Source organism: Magnolia sinica, chromosome 1, assembly GCF_029962835.1.
Source record: "Magnolia sinica isolate HGM2019 chromosome 1, MsV1, whole genome shotgun sequence".
Lineage (NCBI taxonomy): Eukaryota > Viridiplantae > Streptophyta > Magnoliopsida > Magnoliales > Magnoliaceae > Magnolia > Magnolia sinica.
Window position 1 is genome coordinate 130,784,505 of NC_080573.1, and position 13,537 is coordinate 130,798,041.

Here is a 13,537-nt window from a genome sequence, read left to right on the forward strand (position 1 = left end):
GGCTCGCGTTCATTTCGAGAAAAACACGGTGCATTTGCTAAATCCAAAAAAATGTCCCATCAATCATATCAAATGTCAAGTACTCTATCTCATCCTTAAGTACAACCACCCCTCCCTTAAAGTCAACTCTTTCTCTTACAACCAAGTACATCCATCCATCACTCACCATCCCTCTCTCCCATCACCTCTCTCTCTGTCATTCTCTCTCTCCATTTTCAAGTAACCCCATGAGAGTAATCGTCCAAGCTCCCCAAAAGAAAAGCTAGATGTGGGCCACTTCCTACCACCCAATCCAACCCTTCAAAGCCGATCTCAACCATTCGATCAACCCCCTTAGAGCTCTAAAGCCTATTTGCGGAAGGAGGAAGGAAGGAATTTGAGGTGGGTGTTCATCATCTTGACCCTTGATTTGAGGGCCCACTTGTAGTGGGACCCGAGTGATGTAGTGTTGTATCAAAGAGGGACCCATAGTGGCGGGTCCCTCCACTACTCCGATCTCCCTCTCTCTCCCTCTCTCTCTCCTTCTTTTGTGATGCCGTGTGGCCCACCTAATTTATGTGTTTCAGCCGTTCGTCCATCCAGATGGGACCCACCAGATGAGTGGGTGGAATCCACGCCGTCCAGCAAATCTGGACGGTGAGACCCATCTCATGTGCGTGTGGTATCCAGGCCGTCCTTTCTGGACAAGCCCTAGATGAAGGGAGAAAACAAATATCAGCTTCTTCCAGGCTAGTGGGTCCCACTCTTGTGGACCCACCTGCCACGTGGGGCCCCTCTGTGATGTATATGTCATCTGCATTGTAGACCGCCATGATGTATATGCCTGACATCCGCACCATCCAGTGATCTGGAAGGTGGAAACTCACCAAGATGTGTGTGATTATATCTTGTCGTCCATCCATGTGAGGCCAACCCTGCACGTGTCACGCGTGCAGGTAGTGGGACACACCTTGATGAAATTGTTTTATCTGCACCGTCTAAGGTGTTGGACGGTGCTGCGGACCCCCTTTAATGCATGTATTCAATCCTGCCATTCATCAACTTGGTCTGTGTGGACCCCACCTATGATGTATTGTAAATCCATGCCGCCTATCCATCTATTTGGGTAAGGATGGGGCCCACCTTGATGATGTGTTTATCTCCACCATCCGTCCAGCAGCAATATAGCTGTTGGACTGACATCAGCAACCTCTGGTGGGCCACTCGTGTGGACCCACCCCTGATGTATGAGTTTCTTCCATGCTGTCCGTCCGAGCATGGCAGGGACGGTGGTCCCACTCAGCGTGTTGCTGCTGCGTTAACATCAGCAAGTTCTGTGGGCCACACAGTGATGTATTTGTTTCATCCACACCATCTGGACAGTGCTGGACAATGTTTGGATGGTGTTGATTCACCTAGACAATGTTTAGACAATGCTGATCATCATTAGTGAGCCATGTGCCCCATGGAATGATAGTATACAGTGATACACATGTTACACCTACAACTATTAAAATGATTTTGGTGTGGTCCAAGCCCACTTAAGGCCCAACATGATGTATATTTGAGGCCCATGTTATAAGGCCCAACTGCCTTGTATTTAAGGCCCATTGTGATGTATTCGAGGCTTATGGGCAAGGCCCATTGTGATATATATTAGGCCACGACGCGTGACCCATTTGATGTATTCGAGGCCTAGATACATGGCTCATTTGATGCATATGAGACCCATGTGTAGGGCCCACATGTTATGTATTTGAGACCCATGTGCAGAGCCCACCTGTTGTGTATATGAGGCTCATTAATGCGGTCCACTTGATGTATATGAGGCCCATTGGTGTGGCCCATCGATGCGGCCCACTTGTCGTATTTTTCAGCCCATATGTCGTGGCCCATTGTAATGTATTTTCAGCCCATTTGATAAGGCCCATTGTGATGTATTTGTGGCCCGTATGGCGAGGCCCATTGTGGTATATTTATGGCCCATTTGACGAGGCCCATTACGATGCATATGTGGCCCATGAGTGAGGCCCATGGTGATGTATATTTAGCCATTATCTGAGGTCATGGGCCCACTATATGTTTGGCTCTATGCGGACCACTCCTTGGGATAATGCTAGTTAAATGTCCACATTGATGGGCAATGATGGTTAAATGTCCACATTATGACATTCCCTTAGGCCCTTTGTTAGGCTGATTCTGATTATCGAGGCCGATTCCGATATCGAGGTTGATTATCGAGACTGATTTCGATTATCGAGACCGATTTCAATTATCGAGGCAAATTTTGATTATTGAGACCGATTCCGACTATCGAGGCTAATTCCAATTATCGACGTCGATTGTCGAGGTCGATTCCGATTATCGAGACCGATTATCAGTACCGGTTGTCGATACCGATTATGAGTATGTGACAATATAGCATCATGATACATGCCCATACACATCATCTGTATGTTTGTTATGAGATGTGGTTGACCATTGCATATGTCATAGGACAAGTTGTTCATGAGACTCCCTGATAGGCGAAGTTATCCCACATAAGCGCATGATATGTTCAGGATTGACGCATGATTGGACTGTATGACCCATGCATCTTGTATTGTGTATTATGATCATTGTACGTCCTAGCGACATCAGGGTCATAGCCTCCACAGGCATGTCGTGGATGGCCAGATGGGACATCGAAAATCTGTTACTAGCATCGGACCACTATATATGGCCCTAAGTGAAAATTCATAAATCCTCTTGGTGCCAGAGGACGCCCCAGCGTCTACACCGAGTGGATATATATGAGCGCATGAGGGCCGTATACTAGTAGGTCGCGTCTCTCACTATGTCATGGTCGATTGGGAGGGGGTGTGACCTTACTAGCCTGAGTGAGGGGGCAATATCTAGGTTGAGTTTGACCAGCTTGAAGAATGGGTCCACTATCGATAGGCCGAGCCCAATATTGGCAGGCGGATAGTGAGGTCTCTTCCACTTACCCAGTTGTGTGCTCGGATAAGGACGACAAGCTGGTGTAGAGTGTAATAGATCCCAGTGATGATCTCAAAGATATATGGTGTTGATATGTGGACTTATTGAGCATGAGTTGCATATTCATTCATTCATTCACTATCCACTTGGGCTGGTGGTGTGCAACTATTTGTTACGTGCACCTTCACAGTTGTCAGGATTTCGGTTGGGGCACGCGACTAACCTGAGATCAGGGGTTTATCACATTGAGTCTGACTATCCAAATTTAGGTATGAGACTAGTTTACCGTAGCCTACGACACTACGTACTATCATCCCGACTTCACTCCAGCTTGGTCATTTCATTCGCATCGCATATTGCATTACATCCACGGCATATGACAATTTGGGTTGCCTCGTTTCTGCACTTATATGGCTTATACGAACTTAGTAGGATTTGCATATTGCTTTGCATCCTCAGTATATAATATTTGGTTTACTATATCTCCTCATTTGCATAGCTGATTTGAATTGGGTACTCTGATATCATATGATTCATGATCTTGCCAGTATTTTCGATATTATATGATTATGATACTGTATTGAACACTTGACACTTACCTTATGCACACACTTACACCACCTTTAAGCTTTTTATAAGCTTATGCACGATAGATGCGTGCAGGTGATGTTAGGTTGCAGTAACATTGAGCTTGGAACGTGCAACGGTCTTCTAGAGCTTTAATTTTCGATATGTATTTTCCTTTTAGCATTATATCTAAATGATTATATTAGTGGATATGTGATGATGATGTTGTCTTTGTGATTTGGGTAAACTTGTGGTTATGCTTATTATGAGTAAAATGTACATTGAAAATCCTCCATGTAGGATCCCAGGATCGAAAATCTGGCGTATAGGCACTGGAAGCTGAGAATGGGGTACTACGGAGGTGTTGGCACTGGATTCTGCCATCCAAAATTTTGTGAGCCCAATTTCTGAGTTTGGGGCATGACAGGAACTCTTCTACATTATCTCGACTAGGGGTGTACATCGAGTCAAACCGAGTCGCACTGGCATCAGCTCGACTCGGCTCGGCTAATAGCTGACCTCAGCTCGAACTCAGCTCGGCTCAGTCCTCGAGCCTGACTGGCCAGCTTGGCTCAGTTCGGTCAGCAGCTCGGGCCAGTTCAAGCCGAGTTTGAGCTAAGATCGAGCCTAGTTCGCATGTGCAGCATTTTCACAAGCACCTGGGCTGCACCTTCAAAATCTCACTGTATGTAAAGTAGCAGCAATGGTTTTAAAGGTATTTTATCAAACACCTTTTAAGCAACACAAAAATCAAGAAAAAAGAGTATTTATTTCATATACATACTTTCTTTGCCACCAGCCACACTTCGTTGAGTCATTTCATTAAACACTTGGTGAGCAACATTAATATTAAAGTAATCAAGTCACCGAACTGGTTTGATCCGAGTTCGATTCAAGCTGGGTTCGATCTGAGTCGAGTCAAGTTGGGGCCAACTCGAACTCATTTTCGAGCTCAAAAAATAAGCTCGACTCGGCTTGAACTCGGCTTCGAACCGAGTCGAATCGAGTCGAGTGAGCTAACCAAGCTAGCTCAGTTCGTGTACACCTATAATCTCGATTGTCTATTCAAAGCAATCTCAACTCTTCAAATGACCATCTATTTAGGGTTTTCATAGCTAATGAAAAGGTGAAAAGAATCCCTTTCTTGTTCATGCGCTTTCATAATCCTAACCGCCCGTCCGCTTTTAGAATCAAGGAGCATTCAAATCAGGATATAATATCCGAGAACCCTAGCTACGTGGAGAGAATCCACAGCTGCAACTAGCTCTTCCTAGTTTTTTTTAAAAACCAACGAATTCATTCTTCATTCAAACCCACCAAGAAAACTCGCATGGAACTCTGAGTTCTTGCATCCACAAGCTCCCTAAAGCTCATCTGGACTATCCAGCATCACCAGATCAATAGAAGAAGCCATCGCACGAGATATGCCATTGAAGCTTAGTTGTCTTCCTCGTCGAAAAGCCACCACTATTCAATATATGTCAGGTCTCATCTCATGATTAAAAATGTCAGTTTCACAACCCATTAGATGTTTATCCAATCATTGGCCTTCATTAAATTTGTGGACTAGTATTTGGAGATAAGTAAATACACAAGTTCCAGCGTCGTAGGTGATTTTTTGAGTGCAAATGCTACCGAGTCGAGTCGACTTGCTAGTGCGGAGTCGGGCCGAGCTGACTCAGTCAGGTTTGGGCTATTGACCCTTCTGGGCGTGTATCTATTGAATGAGGATGGATGGAGAGAAAAGATAATGAATAGAGGAAAGAAAAGAGAAGAAGGAGAAAGAGAGAGAGAGAGTTCAAATGTGGGCCGAGTATCTGACTTGTTAGCCCGACATATAAAGATATTTGAGTTGTCTTTGGCTTTTGGTTCGAGCTCTAAGCTTGGTTGATAATTATAGAAGCAGAGAAAATTAAGGTGAAAGAGGGGACATGTTTGTAAGATAGAGAGAGTTAGGCAGTTGCTGAGTTAGGACCGAGTCGACTCAGTCCTCGCATAATCCAGATCTGAGTGGGAGTAGTCCTGGTGTATTCAAACTCTTTCAACTAGGTTCGAGTATGTTCTAGTTTGTCTAGTTTATCATAACTATAGTAGGCTTCAAATAGACTGGGTTATAATTGAGTTGAGTCAACTCAATCTTCACCCAATCCATTTTTAGCCAGATCATGTCTGATCTGTTCGGACTCAAGTGTGGTCCTATGAATGCTATAATCGTGTGGTTAGATCTTTACCGCATCAAGCAAGGAAATAATCGGATCATCAATTTGTGATTAAGTCCAGGATGATCATTCAAAGGTACCTTGATCCAATAGTTAAACTCCGAGCATATCCTATTACAATAGTTAGATGTACTATAGGAAACCTAAACATTGAGCTTTACCAAGCCCAATGAGTGTATGGTCTTAGTTATGTAGACATCGTTGCATATCAAAACATGGAAAATATGTACACAATTTAAACATATGAGCAACAATTACCGAGTCATGTTGGTCCAAAGCTTGGGGTTGTTTTACTAAGGCAAGCTATCATATGAAAATATGTTTTAATAATGTACTTTCTAACCTCGTCCTAACAAAAAATCAGATTTATTATTTCACTTATAGTTAAAACAAATGTTACATTCCATATAATATGTTTTGTTTGAGCTTTTCTTTAATATTAGAAACAATATAGACCCCACCAAACTACTTAATGTGATGTGTCAAATACTTACAGCCTAATGTAACTTTAGCTATATCAGGTTAACACTTAAAGTTGGGAAACTATAACCTTAAATTAAGCATTAAACATCAAATAACATCATTAAGGCCCGTTTGGTTTTCCAATTACAACAATAAATGGTGATGACTATAGTCAGGCATCGACTTGAGTCGGATAAAGTTAGGGCTGACCCGACTCAATATGGTTTTGAAATAGACCTGACCTAAACTCGACTTGACTCGACATCGATTCCAGCATGCCAAACCCAATCCAAATTCGGGTCTAGCTTGGACTAATCCGGACCGAGTCCGACCCAGTCACAACAACTGAGTAGGGTCGAGTCGGGTGCAGCGGGTATCCACGGGCTAAAATCACAACTCAAAACCTAGGCGCACTTGCCATAATTGCAGCTAAAGCTATACACGAGTCAAGCTACCTCGATAAACTCGCTCGAATCGACTCATTTGAGCTCATTCCGACTAGATTCGCAAAAAGGTTCGGTTTAACCCAAGCGCAAATAATTGTAGCTTGAATAAAATCGAGTCGAGTTCGAGCTTGGTCAGGCTTGATTCAACTCAACTCGAAACCTCTCTCTCTCTCTCTCTCTCTCTCTCGCTCTCTCTCTCTCTCTATATATATATATATATATATATATATATAATAAAAAAAGTAAAAGTTTAAACTTTAAACTTTAAACTCTATTTAAACCCCTTCATTTTCCCCCTCCTGTCTTTTCCTTTTGCTACCCTACTCGAGCCGAGTGACTGTATGAGCGGTCCGACTTCCGATCAAAAATTCGGCAGGCCCCACCACCCGACGAGCAAGCGGCTCGACTTCCGAGCAAAAATTCGACAGGCCACACCACCTGACGAGCCAAGCGGTCCGACTTCCTAGCAGAAATCCGCAGACCCTATCTCTCTTTCTCTCTTAGTCTTTCTACTCTCTACTCTCCTTTGAGCCATGTAAGGTAAATATTTCTATCTTTTTATGCAATCGAGTTGGGTCAGGGTTGCGTCGGGTTGGTTAGGGTTTAGGTCGGCTTGCGTCGGGTTGGGTTGCGTCGGGTTGGGTCAGGGTTGGATCAGGTCGGGTTGAGTTACGTCGGGTTAGGTCAGGGTCGGGTTAAGTCAAGGTTGGGTTGAGGTTGGGTTGGATCGGGTTGGGTCAGGGTGTGGGTTGGGTTAGGTCTGCATCGGGTTGGGTTGGGTTAGCGTCGGATTTGTGTTTATTAAAGTAGTTTACTTGTATTAAAGTAATTTGTGTTTTATTAAAGTATTTTACTTAGATTAGATATGATTTTTTATTACTTCAAGTTATTGATTTGTGTTTTATTAAAATAATTTACTTGGATTGGATATGATTTTTGATTACTTAAATAATTGAATTTGAGATTACTTGAGAAATTCTAAACTTGTGTATACTTGTCTTTGATTACTTGAATTTGATTTATGCTTAATTCAAGTATTCAACTACAAATCATATATTAAATATATAATTTATAGTTGTATACTTCAATTAAACACAAATCAATTAGTTTTAGAGCGACTTCACTTGACATTTGACACACGTGACAGATGAATTTAATAACCTACCTACTCGTTTAAAAATCCATATATAATAAATTATATTCCAATCAATTATTAGTTTTATACACACACACACACACACACAGAAACGCTCACCTGCGAACCAGTTCGTACATACTACATACGAACTTTTTTGAGAACCCATCATACGTGATTTTAATCCAAAATCTGAACCATTCATGTGAAGCAGCACCTCGTGAAACCCCTAGGACTAAGTTTTACTTTGATCTAAAACTTTGATGGGCCACGAAAAATGAAAACAGTTTCCTCCCTTGATTTGCATTTCTCTTTGCTATGGCCCACCAGAATTTTAGATTAGGGTAAAATTTTGTCACATGGGGTTTCATGGGATTCCGCATCACATGGACCGTTAAGATTAGACACCCATGACACGTGTGCAAAGGTGCGCACGTGCATAGGTGTGCAGGGGAGCATGACTCTCTCTGTCTATATATATATGTATGAATTCTTAAATTGTCCAAGTTGGACAGTTTGGTAATATATCATGTACCTTAATGTTGCTTACATAATTTATATAGAGTTTGAGATTCGGTGCATCAACTCAATTTATTCTCTGAATATATGGTTCTCAACTAGTTAACTATCTCCCACCTGTGAATAACAGATAATGGTGATGACACTCAAACAGTAGATAATTTTTACATATATTTGGAGAATTATGGGGAGATGCTGTCGATTTTTTAACTCACATGTAAATTGTGTGAGTAGAGTAAATGATATATTACTGAATATGATAAAAAGTAAAATTAAAAGTTATGAGATATTAGAAAATGTCTACCTACAAATCATATATTACAATCATACATTTAAATTTCATATATCTTACACGTCTTTTCTTATTTTCATATTTAAAGATGGCTAGTGAGGATGTCCCTAGTACCCCTGGTGTTGGTGCATCTGCCACGTCCCATGTAGTTGTTAATGTGGAACGAGATGAGAGAAACTTAAAATTCAGATATGTCGAATAAAGAAGAAACATATAAGCAGTTCGTAACGGATTTAAAGAGGTTGAGGTGAAAGAAGGTTCGAACCGTATTATGAAGGTTAGATGTAAGCATTACAAGCCAACATTCGCAAAACATTTTGGGGAATCAACTTCACATTATCGCAGACATACTATTAATCGTGCTAAGAGTCCAAAATTTTCATATTCGGGCCAGTAATTGCTCTCATTTGCCTCATTTGGAGGAAGCGACTCTGACATGCAGGCTGCTCTCATCACTCATAAATTTGAAAAAGACAAACTAGAAGAGTGGTTTGCAAGAATAGTTACTATTGAGGAGAAACCATTTAAATTTTTAGAGAGCAGAGTTTTTAGCGAATACAACAGATACTTGAATCTAGGATTTGAGAAGTGTTCGCTGGAAACAGTGAAAAGAGAATGCATGGAGATGTATATGAATGTAAAGATAGAGATGAAAGTCATTCCATCATCAGTCTCACGTATAAGTCTTACTTTAGACTTGTGGACGGTATTAAACCAAAGGAAGGGGTACATGTTGCTAACTGTACACTATATGGATGTAGATTGGAATCTACGTAAGATAATTTAAAACTTTTGTCACTTTCCTCCCCCTTTTACGATTCGATTATTTCAGATTGCGTTTACAATTGTCTTCAAGAGTTAAGCATCGAAAGTATGATATCTTCAATCACGCTAGATAATGCATTTACAAATAATGCTGTGATTTTTTTTTTTGTGGAGCCAATTCAAGACAGAATGAGAGTATTATGTGATGTTGGGTGTTGAGGGTCAAATATTGCATATCAGACCCAGTTCTTACCTGGATTTACAAACGTAGTATTGTTTAAAGACCTGATTTAATCGTGTTTGTAATGCAGGGTGTGTTTAAGAGCCTGGACTGAAAAAAGGTGGTAAATGCATGGATTTAACGCTCTGATGACACCCAAGGCAAGGGACGGACTCCAGGAGACGAAGATCGATGGAATTATGCATCAAGGATCCGAGGAAAGCAGGCCATTCACATTAAAGAGGTCCGAAATTGGTGAAAAATGCAAGATCACGGGGTTCTCGCCATCCGATCAGCTCAAAACTTTATACATGGCTCGAGGACCAAAAACTAACCGTACACGTCAAATTTCAGCCATTGGATCCTCGTGAAAGTGGCTGAACTAACAGATCAGTCCATAAAATCCTGATTTGGGGCCCACCCGCTGTCCAGATACGCTTTAACTTTGGCCCCCACGGTTCAAATGAAATGGAGAACAAGATGAATGGTGTGGATTTCTCATAATCATTATACAGTATATACTACACTTTTTGCACTAAGAGTGCATGGCAACACAGACTCTGTTTACGTGAACTCTTTTTCTGTCATGAAACAGGGGCGCCGGTCGATCTCTATGGGCCACCATCATGGTCCAGATGACTGATCCAGACAGTCCATGAGAATCACAAGGGCCATATCATTCATGCCTAGGTGGCAAATTTCCAAAAAAGTCCCGAAGATCCATTCTTGATCGTCCAAAAGCAAGATGGACGGTGAAGGGATCTGATACAATGGGCCATGCAGAATTTTAAGAAAACCCACCCTTCCTGACCAGTTTTTCGTCAGGAATCCAATGAACGGGGTGGATTTCTCTAAAAACTATACTGTGGGGCCCACCGATTGTCACAGCGTTTCCTGCTTACGCATGGACGAGCGTCCGTGAAAAACGGCCACAGTGGGCCGTTCTGTGATCACTATCAAGGCCGGATCAGTGATCCGGACCGTCCAGAGGATTCTCAAGATAAGGAAGGTTCCAACCATGATGTCAGACGGGTAAGGTAGATGATCGGCCACTCGAGACGATTCGTCGAACCGGAACCATCCCTGCTTCGCACGCTGCGTAGAGCAAGCTTCCCAGCCGGCTTGTTTGCGGACTCCGGATCTCCACCAGTCCTGGCTGCGTAAGGAGTAGCTCCGCGTCCTATTTCTGGTAGGATTCCCGGAGGACAGCTCTATAAGGAGCGTGTGATCGAGAGAGAGAGGGGTATCCACGGTGGGCAGGAGGGAACGAGCAGAGAAAGGGGAGCCGGTTTAGTTTGGAACGAGAGAGGGAGTTGGTCAGCTGGAGGTGTGCACGGCTTGGGAGAAAGACAGGGACGTGGGGAGTTGCTGGTGGGCACGGCTTGGAAGAAAACGGGGCTGCTGCTGCTGCTGTGCACGGTCTGAGAGCTAGAGAGAGAAGTTTTTTTTCTTCCTTTACTCTACTTCCTTGTTTTCTTTCTTCTTCTTCTTCTTCTTCTTCTTTTTCTTTTAATTAGAATTTAGCCCGCATCATGACGGGCTAAACCTCTTAGCTAGGGCTAAGAGGTGAAGCTTGTAGTGAGATGGGAGACTCTGATTGCTGGGTTAACTATTTAATCGTGAATTGAACTTGATTATGGTTTAATTGTTAAGGGAATGTTTGTAGTTTTTAATGGTCTATTGTGACTGAAATTACAATGGGTCTGTGATAGCTTTGAGCACGTTCCTTTTCTCCTTTTCATGTTTATGAAGTCAGAAAGCCCTATTGTTCACCATCGTCTCATGGGCATGGTCGGATGACGGTACTATGCCTAACTTTCATGGCATGTTGATTGATTGGTAATTAGATTAATTCTGTTGTTTGCTTTGTCTCCTAGGCATGGTTAGATGATGGAATCCATTCTAATTCGTACACCTTTCACCTCTTGAAAACCAAATCAAGTAAGTTCAGTCTGATTTCCATAATTCCTGATGCAGGCAAAAGATCTCCCTGATCCCTACAAGTGGATCCTCTGAATCCCTAGTTTCCTTCCTCTGAGTTACTTAAGTTTTAGATAATCATTCCGCAATTATTTCCTAAATTCTATTTGTTTTAGATCGCATCTTCGACTAGTTCTAGTTCTAGTTGGTTTCAGATAACGTACAGGTTCAGTCCCTGTGGATTCGACCTCGGTCTTACCGAGTTTATTACTACATCACAACCCCGCACTTGGGGAGTGAACAAGTTTTTGGCGCCGTTGCCGGGGATAGTTACGATTTTCTGAAATTAATTAGCTTTAGAATTAGGATAAGATTAGGATTTTATTAACTTTAGTTTTAGATTTTTCTATTTGATTTTTAGAACTAACTTGTTTCCATATTTTGTAGGATCCTGACATAAGTCCATAAATTGGTAATTCCTCCATAATCTCCTTACTTTTTCTACCTTTTAGAATTAGGGTTTGAATTTTATAGATTTTCTTTTATATCCTCCCATCTGTAGGAAATAGTTTAAAACTAGGTTATTTCTTAATTAATTTTCTACTTTTAGTAACTTTCTAATTTTAGAAACTAATTTGTTTCCTAATTTATTTTTAGAATTTGTGTTTAGAAACTAACCTTCCTATTTAGTAGGCCTTTAAGATAGAAATCTCTAATTCAGGTAAGCTCCTTCCCTACTGTCTATTTTTCAATTCTCTTTTAGTTTAGAAATTTCCACGTTCTTTTAAGAATCCCTTCTTTTAGAAATTAATTTACTGTTATTTTTCTTCTCTTTTTAAGAATCTAACTTATTCTTGTTTTATTTTGCAGGTTTTTAACTTAGGACTCCAATTTGGTAATTTCTTTCCAACTCTCTCTTTCTTTCTAGATTTTCTTTTCCTTTTTTAGGATTAGGCTTTGAATTGAGGGCTGCGAGTGTTTCATGCCCAAGTGGGCCCGTGACAACACTCGACGTCTCTTGACTGAAGGAGGAGTGGTTGAGGGGTTGACTATCCATCGCAGGATTAGACACCGCTCGAAATCCCCTGAGTTAACTGAGGTTATGGCTGAAGACCAACCTCCTCTACTTCCACCCAGGGTGGAGGATAACCATGATGAGAATGAGGTGCAACAGGCACCCCCGCCTCGTACTTTACGAGATTTTCTACAACCGGCGGGAGTGAGTACGCCCTCATGCATGATTTTTCCTGAAAACACAGGACAAATGGACATCAAGCCAGGAGTTATCCAACTCCTTCCCAAATTCCATGGACTTGAATCTGAAAGTCCATATTTACATTTGAAAGAGTTCGATGAGATAATAGCTACATTATGTTTTCCTAATGTATCTGAGGATACAATTAGGCTGAAACTCTTTCCTTTTTCCTTAAAAGAGAAAGCTAAGACGTGGTTACATTCACTGCGTCCTAGATCCATTGGCACATGGAACGACATGCAGAGGGAATTCATAAAAAAATTCTTCCCACATCATAAAACGATTACCCTCAGAAAAGCGATCATGAACTTTGCCCAAAAGGAAGATGAAACATTCTTTCAATGTTGGGAAAGGTTCAAAGATTTGGTCAGTTCATGCCCACAACACGGATTTGAAACGTGGCGCATTACAAATTTTTTCTATGATGGACTGACATCTTCCATGCGCCAAATGGTCGAGACAATGTGTAATGGAGAGTTCATTAATAAAGATATCGACGAGGTATGGGACTACCTCGATAGTTGCTGAAAAACACAATCTTGGGACTATTACCCAAAGTCGAACACCACGTCTAGGCCGACTCAATTAAAGGAGAAAGGTGGATTATACCTCTTGAAAGAAGAGGATGATCTCAAGTGTAAAGTGACTACGCTCATAAGGAAAGTTGAGGCCATGGAAGGAAAGAAGGATAAGGTCAATGAAATTGTTTGCGGCATTTGTGATTGCAACATTCACACAACTGAAAATTGTCCTACAATACCCGCCTTTCGAGGAGTGTT

At 41.7% G+C, this 13,537-nt stretch overlaps 1 non-coding gene across 1 annotated transcript; it reads right to left on the minus strand.

The window, feature by feature from the left end:
• Window positions 1-13,043: 13,043 nt before the first annotated feature.
• On the minus strand, window positions 13,044-13,150 carry LOC131223165 (small nucleolar RNA R71). Its single transcript, XR_009160316.1, has one exon. It is a non-coding gene; the product is annotated as a small nucleolar RNA R71 (small nucleolar RNA).
• Window positions 13,151-13,537: the final 387 nt, after the last annotated feature.